The sequence below is a fragment of the Caretta caretta genome, chromosome 5, assembly GCF_965140235.1.
Source record: "Caretta caretta isolate rCarCar2 chromosome 5, rCarCar1.hap1, whole genome shotgun sequence".
Lineage (NCBI taxonomy): Eukaryota > Metazoa > Chordata > Testudines > Cheloniidae > Caretta > Caretta caretta.
Window position 1 is genome coordinate 62,292,746 of NC_134210.1, and position 12,134 is coordinate 62,304,879.

Below are 12,134 nucleotides of genomic sequence, written 5' to 3' on the forward strand. Positions count from 1 at the left end.
CCCCTGTCCTAGAATCATATTTGAGATCATAGTCTTCACTTTCATGATAAAGAAAACCAAAATCAATTCAAATAAAAACAAACAAAAAATTCTAGACATCATGGTTGTGAAGAAAAGTTTGAAAATGAGAACAGAGTGTAAGGTCTTGTCAACATGGGAATGCTCTTTCATTGTAGCCTAAGGCGTCAGTTTAAGTGCTACAGTTACACTGGGATAATTCTCCGTGCAGACATTGGTATTCTGGTGTAAAATTGCCTTTTTTTCAGTTTAGTTTGTTTCCTGGGGAGGAGTTTAATCTAAACAACAACAACAACAACAAAGCCCTCATAATGGAATAAGTGCTCACACGGGGCGGGAGAGGTAGGGGTATGTATGTGTCAGAGAGAGAGAGAGCTAGGGAGATGCTGGTATAATTTTACTAGTACAACCAGTAAAACTTTCCCATCTAGCTAAGGGCTAACTGACATCTGCTTGAGTGTGCAGTTGGCCTGAAATAATAGCTACAACTAAATGAACACTTCAAAAATATTCAGTTTGCCTCAGAGCGTACACAAGAAGTGTTAACTGGCCCATTCATCTTGACTCTGAAATCTGTGACTCTTAGGACAGACACCAACCTCACCCTAGCACAGGATTCAGGATTCTGGTAGGGGGCCTCCTCACTGTCAACACCCCATCAGAGATCTGCTAGGGTGGTGTTGGCAGCTCCCTTCCACAGAATCCTCTGCTCAAGTTTATGGAGGCTAAGCCCTCCTTCTTCCTGGATAGAGTTCAGCCCAGCTTGAGACAAGGAAGTCCCAGCCTGCTCAAACAGAAGCAGTGGTAGGCCCCAGGGAGATAGCTCTTGTGTGGGTGGCTCCTTCTACCCCAAGGAAGGATGCTGCTAAGTGGTGGGATGAGAGAATGGAGAGGGCCTACGTGGGGCATGTCTAGGGTTTGGGATTGGCCTTAATCCAGCCCTGCATATAATGTTTGCGTCAGTGTGTAAAACAGGGTGTCTTTCTCCCCAGTATATCTCAAGTTTGAAATCCCAGTCTTCCAAACAGTAACCTCAGCACAGGTAGTGGTTCAGAGACTTTAGGCCTGATTTTCTAAAAGCCACGCATGAGCAAAGGCATTTTTTTAAATATTGGGTTTTATGCCCCATTTTTCCTTTTCAGTACTACATTAAGACGACCTGAAATATTTTTTCTGCTTGTTTTTGTGTCTTAGAAATATCAGGAACGTCAACCCTGGTCTCTTCTGGTTTTGCTGAAGGACTCTTAGGGGAGCATCTGAGATGTACATTGTGAGCTCTTACAGTGTAACTTAAAGGGGTATGAGGGCTAAGACTAACAAAAATGTTCTTCAAAAATGTATTAGGCACTGGAGTTAAATAGTTGTTAATAGAAACAAAGAGAGAGATTCAAACAGTCTGTCTAAGAATTAAGATTTTGCCAGGGTGGGCAAGAACTTCTTTCTTTCTTCCTAAAGAAGCAACATAGAAATTGAGCATAAGCCTTCCTGCCCCCCCGCCCCCCATTTTTGCCGGTAACCTGTGAAGATGCACAGTATGTTGCAGGTTCAGTTCTTTCTGGTCAATCCTGGGATTACTGACAGTCTGGGTTCTCGTTACACTATGTTAGCTGATCTACTAGAATTTCTACACAGAATGATAAACAAACTATTCTTGTGGGTTAATTTTCCATCCCTAACAGTGTTATACCCTTTGTGTCCAAACTTAGTGCCATCAAATGTTATTCACACCACTTGGAAAGCATACCTGCTGAATTTGGCAGTGGAGGTGTCCCCCGTTTTGTTTGTCAATGGGGAGGAAGGTGCTCCAGTAGGACCTTTATGTCACGTTATCAATAGCTACTTTAATTGACAGACATGAAGGAGATATTACTTTAAAATAATCTATTATATGTAGTTCTAGGTGGGAGCTGTTCCTGGGGGAAGACAGAAGAGTAGTTTCCAGACAAGAAGCCTAACTCTCAATTATACTAGGGACTTTTTGTGTTATGTAGCCAGTGTAGCAGTGGGCAGAAATACTCCATATGCGGAGAGCCCCCAGCACAGGGGAGAGATTGGAGACATGTTGGGGATGTGGCTGGAAAGCGTTATCTCAGAGAGTCCTTAGAGAGCCATGGATGTAGGTTGTAAATTAGAGACTCCTCTAACTGATATTGGGCCATCAAGTGTACACAGCCTCAGAATACAGGAGAGTACAAATGTGGCTGGAAGCCACCTTTGCTCCCATCCCTGCTCCCGGTACAAGAAAAAAATAACCAAGAATCAGATCCTAAGTTTCTGCATTCCAAGATTCTCTTAGAGGATTGTATGCTTTGATGGAAACAGTTTATTGCAGCTGTCATAAAGCTTTTAGGTTATTTGGAGGCTGTAGTTCCATTTCTCCTATTATAGCAGAACAGATGAAAGAAGTGATTAACTGATTCTGAGTAATTTCTATAGCCGTGCGGTGTGGTGCTTTTCTAGTCATTTTTTTAAGGTCTGAAGTTCCATTTTGTTATTTAGGGAGGAGGGAGTATTTTCCTCACTTTCCTTTTCTACCAGGACTAACCTGTTACTGCTGTATATGCTGGAGGCTGCTGCTGGCTTTATTGTTAGCTTGTTTTTTTAACTAGTCATCAAGGGTACTTAGAGCCTACACTAGAATAAGTACCTTTTCTTGGTTTTGACTTATAAATCTAAATAAATGAATAAATGATAATGATAGCAGATTGGAGGGGATGCCACTGACTGGTGTGTGATTGCACTTCAAACTCAGGGGTGATCAAAACACTCCATTTCCTCTGGCTTTACTTTTAAGATGCCAGGCAACAGCCACACCAGGGCCTCAATCCAGCTAAGCATTTAAACACGTACATCATTTAAAGCAGGTGAGCAGTCTCATTGACTTCAGTGACTGTCATTGACTACACGTATGTGCTTAAACGTTTTGCTGGATCAGGGTTCAAGACACCATTGACTTGGAGTGGTATGATGAGGATAACATTCTATACTCTGAAGACAGGAGAAAGGGCTCCATATAGCACAGAGCTTAAAGCTTTAGGGTATGTCTACACAGCAGCTGGGAGGTGTAATTCCCAGTATGGGTGAGCATACCTGCACTAGCTCTGCTTGAGCTAGTGGCTAAAAATAGCAGTGTAGCCATAGTGGCACAGGCAGCAGCTTGGGCTAGCTGCCAGCATAGTGTCGCCCAATGCCCTGCGTAGTATTCGGGCAGGTAGCTCAAGCCACCACCCGTATTGCCATAGGTGCACTGATATTTAGTGCAGCCCAGGACATTTTAGGGGCAAAATGTTTGCCCGCACTGTGCAAGCTGGCTGTGCTGGCTCTGGGGGTTAGTTACATTGAATAGTGAGGTTATTCAGAAAGTGGCAAAACCTGTGATGGGATTAATGGGATTTTAAATCTTTTTAATTGGATTTGCAGTAGTTAAAAGTAATTATTGTCCACTTATGTGTTTTTGTGTGCTTTGATTGTACGGCTAGCATTGAGCAAGCAATCAGGATAGCTTTCAGTTTATTTAGCATCACATTATGGTTCTCTTATAGGTATTTGAATGCTATTGTTGGTAAAATTCTATACTATACACAAGTTGGGAAGATTAGGCATTTAATTATTATTATTATTTACAATATTAGTTGCTTCTTACTATTCTACAGCCAAGATTGATTTAAAACAATACTTCAGTAAGTGCTCAGCTGAGACAGGTTTACTGGAACAAGTGCATTCTAGTAACAGTAGTAATCCTACTGGAATTAAAATCAAGCTTTTATCTACTGTTTAATTGCTTACTGTAAAGGTGTAGGCAGCCCCTGCACATCTCCTTTGCAGCCTGGTGTAGTATTGCCGGTGTACCCCATCTTCATTTCCTTAAGTGGAGCAGCGCTAGATTAACTTTAACAACCCAAGACAAGGAGAAGTCAACACATAATTAGCCAGATATTAAAAAGAGAACATGCTAAGGGTTCAGGACAGCTCATCATTATAACAAAACAGCCCAGTCATCAGGCTGCAGGTTCAGGACTCCCAAACTTACTGTTCACACCCAAATGTCTAGGTCAGGTTGGCCTTAGTGCCTGGTGCTTTAAAAAAGCACTACAGTCTCTATTTCCACTCTCTCTGCTAGCCTGCTACCTGTTCATATGGCTCAGCTCCGAGGATGAGGCACGGTCTCCTTAATTATTCCCAGGTCTAGGCCCAGCCCATCCCTTAAAGGTATACTACATTTTTCCCATACACTCTTTCTTACATACATTGTCTTGTGTTGCATAGTGATTATTGTGTAATAAAACCAGACTCTTACCACCCTTTTCTCTGTTATTTTTTTACTTTTCATGCCAGGCCTAATTGGGTTGTCATCAATCGGGAACTGGCAAACTGGTTTGGTTAAGAAAAAAAAGAATCCTCATGAATCTTTGCCCATTTTTAGAACTTGAACTGGGCCAAGCTACAGTTTCTGAAACTGGAAGCACCAGTCCCATCCCATGTCCACTCCCCAATTTCCCTTCCGGAAGGTGTAGAGGTATTCAGAAGCAAGGAAGTTTGCTATGCCTTTTGTACCTTCCCCTTAGTTCTAATCTCAGTCTAGCTGGCTTCCTTACAAGTGCCCCATTAGAAAAATCCGAATAAAAACATCTGCAACCGCTGTTTGGTTTTTTTGGGGGGAGGGGGGTGGAATGCTATTAAGTGGCTTGAACGTATACCCTGCCGTTATTTTAAATGGAGCTAAATGGCAAAGGGAGAAAACATTAAAATAAAATCAGCAAAAGCATGCTGAGACCTCCACTCTTTAGTACTTTGTGGGAAATCCTGCACCGAGCTCTATTTCTTCTTCTATGACATTTTTTAAAAAACAACCTCGGCAGTTCATGTACTCACTACTAACTTGGGGTCAGCATCCTTCTCCACTTGCTCCTCACAACCTTCAAAAGTTCCACAGTGACCCTCACATTGGCTGAGGAAGGCTACAGATTGTCCGTCAAGGACTCTTGGTGCTGCTCTAATCACCATCTGAAGGGTATGTTCCAAAGTGATGCAATGTGTCCCCTTTACCGTAGGCTTTAGTGGGGACAAATTGTGCCCTCAGATTAGGGCTGGTCAAAATTTTCTGTTAAAACATTTTTTTTCATGGAAAATTTTGATTTTTTTATCAAAAATCTGAATGCCTGAAAACTGAAATATTTCAATTCAGATATGCTGCTGCTGCACCTTGTGCAAGTTTTGGTTGCTCCGTCTCCTCATCAAAGTGGGAGACCATAGTGTCACAGTTCAGAGCAACTGCACCTTTATTCTCCAACTGTGGTCCACCAAGGGCACCCACATTAGGCTCCGGGCTTTTCAGCCATCAGTTCTCTTGGGTAGACATGCATCTCTCTCCCTCCCATGACTGGTTTTTCCAGCCTGCACAATTGCCTGCTTACTGTGTGATCCCCAGCAAGCCAGACTGCCTAAACAGGCCAGCATCTGTGCTTTGCTTTCTCTTTGAAGGCTATGAGCAAAGTAATTGCTCATAGGTATAAGTTACCACACAAGTACTTTCTAAGCAAGCACATTGATTCTTAAGGTGAAAGCATTACAGAAAAAAATATTAAAAACAATAAAAGAACCTACACACATGCTAATAAGTTACCAGAGATCACCTTCACCTCCAATAAGGGTTCTGATAAGAGTCAGTCCTTCCAGTCACACAGAAGGGTGTTTCTATGGTTACAAGTTCATAACAGCCTTACCTGAGAACTCACACCCCTATGAATGGGGTAGTCTTTTCTTTATACAGTTTGAGCATGTGATCTTGGGACTCCAGGAACGGGTAATAAACAGACAAAGGCCAACTCCTCAGGCTATAGCTTCAAAAGGTTGGGTTTTTGTATAACTGGGAGTAGGGAATTTGCATTTTCAATGCTATTCATCTCCCCTAGATATTGCCCAGGAAATCTTCATATGTATGGTCAAAAAAGACGATTCTTATCTGCCAAATTGTTCAATATAGTCCCTTGATCATCCAGACTCACAACAATACATAACCTTTGCATTTAATACAGTGGAATCCAAATATACTTAAACTTAATTCAATAAGATTTTTCAAGGATACTGCAGGAAATTGCCAGGTATTCTTCCTGCCACTGAACCATGATGAGGGGGTTGTTTGTGTATTATCCACATACGTCTTAACAAGGAAACATGGAATACTGGATGTATTTTCATAGTATGGGGTAACTGGAACTTTAAGGCTACCAGATTGATCTGTTGGCTGATCCAGAATGGGCCAAGCTAATGGTGATCTAGTTTCCTTAAGGACTGAAAGGAATCCAAGGGCTGAGTTGAGAGCCACATCTTGTCTCTGACTGACACGGAAGAAGACTTCTGTTGATGGAGGTCAGCATATTGTTTGTAGTCCTCCTTGGCTGAGTTTAAGTGTGATTTTAATTCCCCTTGGATGTGATGGATGTGTTGAAACAAATTAGAGACCTTAAAGATGTGGGTGATTGGTGATATGGATGGTTGAAATTGGGGGCAGAAACTATAACTGGGATAGAAGGGACTTCCAGGAGTTTGAATAATTCTGTCCAAAAATGGGATACAAGTACTGGAATGTGGCGGAGGCATTACAGAGACCATAAAGTATGAGATTTCCATACTGAGTACAAAAGGCTGTTTGTTCCATTGATTGCCCTGTTGGATGCAGACCAGGATATAGGTGCCACATTTGGAAAATTTTTGGTGAGCCAATCCTCTCCAGTAGTTCATTGAGCAATAGCAAGGAATATTTATTCTTGATGGTGATAGTGTTCAAAGCTTGTTCATCTACACAATGGCGCAGGGTACTTTCCCTTTTCTTCACAAACAGGATTGGGGCCCTGGCAGGGGATCTAGAAGGATGGATACAATTCTTTGCTAGATTTTCATAAAGGTATTCCCGTAGGGCCACAAGTTCAGGTTGTGACAAAGGGTAAGTTTGGCCAAATGGGTTTTAGTCCCTGATTGGAGATCTATGAGGCAGTCATAAGTTCTGTGTGGGGGCAGGGCATTGGTATGTCTTATATTGAATACATCTGCAGAGTCCTTGTATTTCAAATATGGATACTTGCACCTCTGAATACCTGGTTGTAGATACAAATGAGGGTGCTGTTTTTGATGATGCAAACTGCAGTTGCATAAGGGGAGGCCAGACCTCAGCTCTGAAAAAATTCTCTTTGAAAATGTCTTTTTAATGCAGACACCCGAGACATAGTTGGAAGAACAGGAATTGGGTTTTCTTCGCTTGTTTACTCCAAAGTCTTACTCTACTGGAGGACCTGTGGAGTGAGAGATTTCTCTGCTCTTATTTGAAGGGTGTGATCATTTTTTAATCAAAAGAGTCAATATTTCTAAGGTAAATAATCTGGAAAAAAAACAACCAACTTCTATTTTGAAAAGATCCCCGTTATAAGCAAGGAATGGCACAAACTCAATTTTCCCTCCTTTCAGGTCACCAATAAACAGCTAACTATCCAGAATGGGCTTGTTTACTGGTCCTTGACATTAAAAAAAGCCAACAACATACTTTGTGGTTCAGCTGTTCATGCAGAATATCTCATTCCTATTGTTAGAAAAAGCCTTATTATGTGAAACAGCAAAAACGATTACATGAGCACACGTCAGTGTCCCCAGGGAGCAGTGAGGGTGTTCAGCCAAAGCAAATAAAATCATCTTCCACGTACTGCTCTTGCTACGTATACTAATTTTTCTATTAGTGTTACACAAGCTGTGCAAGACATCTTGACATGGTTGCTTGATGGCAAGAATGCTGTGTGTCAATCTAAGGAGGAAATTAGCTCATGCAATTTTAAGATGCCTTCCTAATTTGACAGAATCATAGAAAGTGCTGGGGTTCTGTTGCGCCATTTAAGTTTAATTTCCTGTAACTGTGTGGCTTGAGTTTGCAAAAATATTGTGAACCAAATAAAATCATAACAACAGAGCGGTTCAATTTTAAGGTCCAAATTCTGATCTCAGTTACATTGGTGAAACAGACTAGACAGTGGCCCTGGTGCACTGAAATTAAACTAAACAGAATAATGACTGTGATAACCAAATTGAAGAAACAGGTGAATTTATGTTTCACATATGCATGTAATATCTTAATGTGAGAGACAACATCATTCATAATACTGCAAAATTTTGCCATGTGCAGTTGAAAAGTCTGGGGTTTTCTTGAGAAATTAATGCAAAGGGAACGATCTGTTTCACAAATACTTTATTGCTTAAAACAGTGATAAGAAATTACCAGATTGTCAGAAAAATTAAGGCAATAATTCAGGAAACATGGATAAAAACTTTTCAACTCTTTAGTTAGGCTGGGGTTTTCAAAGGAGTTTAAGAGACTTCTTGGCCTTGTCTTCACTAGAAAATTGTATATCCTTCACTATAGCAGTGTAAAGTGGTAAATCTGCCCACTGTAGATGCAGTTATACCAGTACAAATGTGCTTATAGTATGGGAAAGGGAATAAGCTATATGTGTTTAAAGCACCTTTAAACCAGTACTACTGTGTCCGTACTAGGGGTTTTAACCATATAACTGTCACGGAGCAGGGCATCTGCCCCTGTATTGCCCCTCTGTGGTTCACCAAAGGCATCCACAGGCTACCAGCTCCTCAGCTGTCATCTCTCTCCTTTTGACTGGGTTTTTTCCAGGCTGCACAGTTTCCTGCTTATACTGTGATATCCCTGGCAAGCCAGACTGCCTAACCAGGCCAGCACTTATGCTTTGATTTCTTTTCAAAGGCTATGGCCAGCTGTAATTGCCAGCAGCTATAAATTACCACATTTGCTTTTTATAAGCAAGCACATTTATCATAAGGTGAAAGCATTACACAGAAAATATTAAAACCCATAGATGTTCCTATATATGTGCTAACATTACCAGAGGTCACCCATCAGTCTTATGGGGTCCCATTAGGCCAAGTCCGTCCAACAATTCTGCAAGGATTGACCACAAGGTCTGGTGTGTCTGCTGGACCAGAAGGGCGGTCCTGAGTCAGTTTAAACTCAGGCTGTTCACCCAAAAGTCCTTTCTTGGTCTGTTGGTCTCTGGAGTATCTAGTTTGAACTAGTATATGTGAGCCTCCCCAGGAGTTGGTTACTTCTCTGGTTGGGTTACAACCTGGTTGATTTTCCTTCACCACTACCCACCATTTTTAGTTCTTGGAGGAGTGGTGGTAGCCCTCCTACATGGGGTAGAACACAATCATACATAAACTGTGCATTTAAAACAACGGACCCCAAAGACACTGTATGGGATTGGAGGATTTTTCACATCTTCCCCATAAAGAAGTTACCTACAATCCTGGCTCACAGTAATACATAAACATAATACTATAAGGTGCTTCAAGGATCTTGCAGAAGTTTGCCATATCTGTCACAAAAATTATTACTATTTTGGGGGGCGGAAAATCACTCCGCTAACTAACAGTTATATCAGTACAAAAACTGTGTGTAAATCAGGTCTTAGACATCCAAATAGGGTGGCTTTTCTGAAAGTCCTAGTTTTAAATGAGACTGTCCTTTCCGTAATTTGCATCTCTGGCTAAAGTGGTGAAGGCATTCTGTGAGAATAACATACCTGCTGAGAGAATATTCTCAATAGTGAATGAAGGGAAATGAAAAGCACACTGTTAGCTAAGATTATTCCTAGGGACAGACCTTTGTAATTAACTGCTTTGACTACCTAGCATCATTTTTACAAAAGTTGTTTCCAAAGTCAAAAGCTCACTGTCTTGACCCTTAGTTGTGCATCAAATCAAATATGTGAGCATAGAAGAGTTCTGTGGACTACTAATCTACAGATCACAGTTTGAGAATCATTGCTCTGCGCCATGCAGTCTCTCTCCTCCCTGACCTCCCCTAACAAAGCTGAGCTGTGGCAAAAACCAAAACACTAACAACCCAAAAACTCCCACCATTTTTATGCTTTGCCCCAAAGCTATGCTATTATTTGGCTTTCCTGTTCTGTTGCTGCTTAACGATTGGTCATTTGGATTGCAAGTAGTTGCCACCCATCCTCTCTCAATTTGGGATTATCCTGATTCTGATTGATTAGTCTTGAGTGCCTCAGCAGAAGCCTGCAGAATACCAGAAGCCCTCATCCCCACCCTTTTTTTTTTTTTTTTTTTTTTGAAGGGAGCCTTCACAACATCAATGGATGGTACATTGTGGCACTTTGATGCAAGATGGCAGGATGCAACGATGATGTAAATTGGATGCTATTGTGATGTAATGAGTTTGTCTGGGAGGACAAATTGAAAAGGTGGTTTTGAGTCTTTTTTTATAATAAGATAAATAATAAATATCAGTAACCCCTACCGGCCATCTCCCAGACCATTACAGCAACTGCAAGAATTGTCAGATTTTAGTCTCCTGGCCTCAAAAGTCTCATATACAAGTACCTCATCCAGTTTCAACACTCAAGTCCAAGGCTCACTCTGTGCAGATGTAACCGACAAGCAAACGTTTATGACAGGCTCTCTCTGTGCCTGATCTGCAGACTATATGAGTCCATTAGATGCCCAGCTCAAGAGCTTTCGCTCAAGCTGTAGCAGTTCTTGCTCTGGGCTCTGGTGTGTTGGCCAGTTTGGCAGCGGTCACACATGGAGTGTGTCAATGTGAGCCTTTGCCTCTCAACTGGCATCAAGTTTCAGGATACACACGCACCTCTTTCCTTTGATCACACATGGGGGGCAGGGAGAGGGGATCCTCATATCACAGTCACAGCTCTGCCTAGTTGCTCCAACTAATCCTTCCACCACTCAATATGGTGATACCTAATACAGTGAATGCAGCTAGAGTTCATGTAGATAAATCCCAGGTGGCTATTGCCACCTCCAGGGCAAAGCAGAGGTGGGGGTGGCAGAGTTAAGGTTGTGTGGGTGTACATCTTAACTCTGTATTTTCTGGTTTTCAGGAGTTTGATTTCTGCTGAAGTTGATGTTCTGGAAGGGCATGACATATCACCAGGCAATCTTAATGGTGTCTTAAAGATTTTTGTCAGTGAATTTCCAAATTTATTTACTTTTGGAATACCAAACTGGGTGAGACGTGACTTAAATGCATCAGACTTTTGCTATTAAAAAAAAAGTCTGCAACTTATTAGGATCACACATGCCTAGCAGAGATTTACAAATGGGATTTTGTCTGACTGTTAGCTGGCATGCAAATGGAGCAAGACATAAGGATCCAAAAGAAAACACACAGCTGTAATGAATTAAATCTTATTCAAATGATTCCAGAACCAATTCCAGGGACTGTCATTCACTGTTCAAACAGAAATAAAATATTCATACTTCACACTCAGAGTTGCAAAATGTTCTTTTCCTGTTGCAATGAGTCTCCCTACAAAATTATTTAATGTTTCTGTTACAGCAGCATCCAGAGACCCCAATCAAGATTGGAGCTCTGTTGTAGTAGATACTATACAAACACATATGAAAATATGGTCCAAAGAGCTTACAATAAATATATTTTATAAGTAACACTTACTGACAGTTTTATAATGAAATATACAACATTAGTGTAATACACTAACAAATGAACAGTATGTTGACCTGGGAATACTGCTGATTTTAGAGTATTGGAAAATCCAGATTAACCGTTAATACTGGCTAATTCCACTTTGGGAACTGACTTTGTTGCTAGGATTTGAGAAGAGGTTCTGGGGGATCCTATGCTAGAGAGGAGGATGGGGCTCTGAGTGCCTGGTAGTGGGGCAAATTGGGACTATGGGGAAAAGTCTTACCCAATCTCCATGCTCATGGTTTCCATCTCCACCCTTAGTCCAGGAGTAGCAGGGCAAGGTAGATCAGGTTGAGGAGGAATAAGCAAGGAGAACTGGAGACGGCAGAATGGGAGGTAGGGCTAAGGTGAGGCAAGAAGCAAGATGCTATCAATGAAGCGTGTGTTTGGGTGGGCATTTAAGGAACAGCTTCATTTGCCTGGGGTGAAGGGAGGAATAGAGCAAGAATAAAGAGGAAGAATGAACTCCTTCTTGGGGCATGTTAAAGAAGTGGGTAACTTTTTATCCATTTTCTGTACCTCATTAAAGAGCACCCAACATGAGCATAAGCGCCTTTGTGCTCTAAGAAATTAA

At 41.5% G+C, this 12,134-nt stretch overlaps 1 long non-coding RNA gene across 1 annotated transcript in view; it reads left to right on the forward strand.

The window, feature by feature from the left end:
• The window catches only part of LOC125636851 (uncharacterized), a 29,037-nt gene extending 17,702 nt beyond the window's left edge, over nucleotides 1-11,335 (forward strand). The window contains exons 5-6 of the long non-coding RNA XR_007356736.2: nucleotides 10,172-10,298; nucleotides 10,953-11,335. This is a non-coding gene — a long non-coding RNA (uncharacterized LOC125636851). The remainder of the gene's footprint in view (nucleotides 1-10,171; nucleotides 10,299-10,952) is intronic.
• Nucleotides 11,336-12,134: the final 799 nt, after the last annotated feature.